The sequence below is a fragment of the Lactuca serriola genome, chromosome 7 (assembly GCF_051521515.1).
Source record: "Lactuca serriola cultivar US96UC23 chromosome 7, Lser_US96UC23_V15, whole genome shotgun sequence".
In the NCBI taxonomy this organism is placed as follows: Eukaryota; Viridiplantae; Streptophyta; class Magnoliopsida; order Asterales; family Asteraceae; genus Lactuca; species Lactuca serriola.
The window spans coordinates 161,044,526-161,048,365 of NC_136414.1; positions in this window are offsets into that span (position 1 = coordinate 161,044,526).

Genomic DNA, 3,840 nt, shown 5'->3' on the forward strand with positions numbered 1-3,840 from the left:
ACTACTCTGAAAAGATTGAAGAGATACGTGCTAAGACCAAAGGAGTGTCTTTGGTTGCGAAAGGTGAAACTGATAATGAAGAAAGTGGTACGTATCAGATCTGGTCTTCAGGATCTGATGACGAGGAAATGAGGCATCCCACACATGGAGCAATGTTCGCAAGTTTTGAAGATTGCGAAGAGGAAATTTCAGGAAGGTGCTTCGTATCCAAATCCACAGACAAATCACCCATGACAACCAAGGTACGTGCAATACTTTAATCTTTTAATATTCCTTTATCTGCATATGATGCTGAAATTGTTTCATTTGATGATACAGTGGCTTATTTTGATTCTGTTATTGTGTCTGCTAGTACTGAAGCTCAAAAATTAAATTTGCAACTAGGTGAGACACGGAGAGAATTAGAAATAAAGAGGAGCAGAGTAGAAAAACTTGAAATGCAGATCAAAAATATAGATTGTGATAGGAATAATCTTACAAATGATGTTAGGTTGTTGCTAGCACAAAGGAATATATATATCGTAATTCTGCCAAACGATTGTATGCAAAATTAACTACTTTACATCATTCTTCTGACATTAGCAAAGAACAACATAGGAAACTTTTACCTTTTCTTGAGTATGAACGTGAAAAAGTTGATGTTGTTTCTTATGATTGCGAAAGTACAATTGCTCAATTTGACAAAATACCTGATGATAGATATCCATAAGGTATTGTCAAAATTGATGAATTTATGAATGCTGATGAGTTGGTTAACATTGTCAATGAAAGTTTGACAAAGAGTGAACAAGTGAAAATCTTCAAGAAAACAGAAAATTCAACTCTTGCCTCACAATTCAATTATGCTAATATTGATGAAAATTCAGATATTGTGAGTGAAATCAGTGAGATAGAAGAGGAAGAAGAGGTTGATTGTTCTCAATTGTCAATCATTAATATCACATCTAAGATCAGAGGTAAAGAAATAATAGTTGATTCGATAGTAGAGGATGAAATTGATAAACCTTCAACTTCGCAACATTGTAAGTTTGATAATGTGGAAGTTGAAAGCTGGAAATCTGATGATACTGATGAGAACAAAGAAGAAAAGAAAGATTCAAATGAAACATCTCAACGAGTTGTGGTTGATCAAGTGTTTGAGAATACAAAAGAGTTTGACAAAATTTTAAATGACAAAGGCACACATTATTTGGAAACCAACACTGTGGTATATCCAAATTTTGTATGCACTTATAAAACTATTTTTCCAAATCAAGTTTTTGTCACTACTGGAAATGCTGAGAAAGTTCATCCTGAATTCAACAAAATGATTGAAAAAGATAATCTAAAGTCAACCACAGAAGGTTTTTTCGCAAATCAAAACACAGAAGAAAATAATTTAACTCAAAATCCTTATGTATTTCAAAAACAAAAATCATTACAAAAATGGGTGGTTAAAGGTGAAAAATCAAACAAAATTTTTGAAAAAAGTTGAAAAATCAAAGTCTGAAGTGAAATTAAATTCTCATGAATTCAAATTGATGGTTGGAAATTATTCAACTGAAAATAAAGTTTCAAAAAGAAAAGCAAGAAAAGCAATTTTCTGGCAAGTTGTGTCTAATGACAAACCAAGAGCTGAAAAAGAACACATTTCAAAAACAACATCATCAAAATTTCAAAGCAAAAATAAACAAACAGATTCAAGTTTTCATAAACCAATAAATTCTGTTGACAAAATTCCATATATTCGCAAATATGACAACAATCGCAAATTTGAGAATTCGCAAAAATTTGCAAATAATCAAAAGTTTCAAAATGTTGGCAAATTCACGAATACTTCATCAAGTTTGAAAAATTCAACTCAAGCCAAAGTGAAATTTTTACCAAAACAACCAAATTTTCCAAATCCTTCAGTCTCAAAACCGACCAAAGTTTCATATACAAAAGGAAAATCTGATGTAAGTACGATCAATCGTTGGTTTGAAGGGAAAGGAAGAAAATATCAAAGTGGGATGTTTTTAGAGCAACAAATCAAGAATGCTTTTGACAAGTTCGCAAATAACTCTTCCACTGCTAGTTCAACATCTCATAATTCGCAAGTTCCGGTTCAAAAATGGAAACCAGTTATCAAAAATGCGAATGTTGTGAAGGATAAGATTACAATCAATGGAAATCCAAAACTATTGAATGATTATATCTCAATATCTAGATCTGATGATGTTGATATAATGGATTATGTCACAAACAAACTGAAAACATGGTTTTTAAATTCCAAGAATTTGTTTCATTCTACTAATGATGGACCCAACAAGTCTTGGGTTCCTAAATTCTTTCAATAAATGCAAGTGATGTGTGACGAGCAATATGATACGAAATGGTATATTGATAGTGGTTTCTCTCGTCATATGACCGGAAGAAAGGAAAACTTGCGAGATTATAGAAGCTTGGAAAAGACTGGAGTAGTCAAATTTGGAAATAATCACAAGTGTCAAGTGAAAGGCTATGGGAAAGTCACAAATGGAAAATTCACTGTGAACAGAGTTGCTTATGTTGAAGGACTTCAACATAATTTGATAAGCGTGTCACAACTTGTTGTTGGTACTAGAAATCAAGTTGTATTTAGTGAAGAAGGAAGTATCATTTCAAATGCGAAGTCAAATGAAATACTTCTCAAATCCAAAAGATATGGTGATATGTTTACACTGGACATCAAACCAATTGTGGGAAAACCTGTTGTGTGTCTACTATCAAAAGCATCTAATGATCTCAGCTGGCTTTGGCATAGAAGATTGTCACACTTGAACTTTCGAAATATTAATAAACTTGTCACTGAAGATTTAGTTCGAGGGTTACCAGTACTAAAATTTGACAATGATTCTTTGTGTGCAGCTTGCGAACAAGGAAAACAACATTGAAAAGGTCATCCGATTGTGATAGATTCAAAAATCGTAGAACCATTGGAACTTCTTCACATTGACTTATGTGGACCATCGACTGTTGCAACAATCAATAAAAAGCAGTATATTTTAGTTGTTGTAGATGATTTCTCTCGATTCACATGGGTGTTTTTTCTCAGGTTGAAATCTGAAGTGGCTCAGACGATGATTGATTTTATCAAAAAGATTGAACTTAGTCTAAAGAAGAATGTATGAAAAATTAAAAGTGATAATGGCTCTGAGTTTAAAAATCAAATTCTTGATATTTTTCTCACAAGCAAAGGCATTTCGTATAATTTCTCATCACCATATACTCCACAACAAAATGGTGTTGTTGAAAGAAGAAATCGATCTCTATGCAAAGCAGCTAGAACAATGTTAACATATGCGAATCTACCTCAATATCTTTGGGCAGAAGCAATGTCCACTGCATGTTTTACTCAGAATCGATCATTCATTCATCGAAGATTCAGTGTTACTCCATATGAAATAATCAATAATCGGAAACCTAATGTAAAATTCTTTCATGTTTTTGGTTGTAGGTGCTGTATCATGAATCTCAAAGATAATTTGTCCAAGTTCCAAGCTAAATCTGTTGAAGGCATATTCTTAGGATATTCTCAGAATTCAGTTGCATACAGAGTGCTTAATAAAAGAACAAGAAAAGTTGAAGAAACTTTCAATTTAACGTTTGATGATTACTATCTTAAACAAATGGATAGTAAATTTGAAAATAAATCAATACTTGTGGATTCAAATACTCAAATTGATAATTCTGAAATCAATGATTTTGATTATGACTTAATTTTCGGAATTCCTGACAGGGCAATTGACGCAGAAAATATTGCTCCTGATAATCAAACATCAGAATCCTTAAAACATACTGATGATTCGACAATAACTTGTGAAAGTACGCCTGATATTC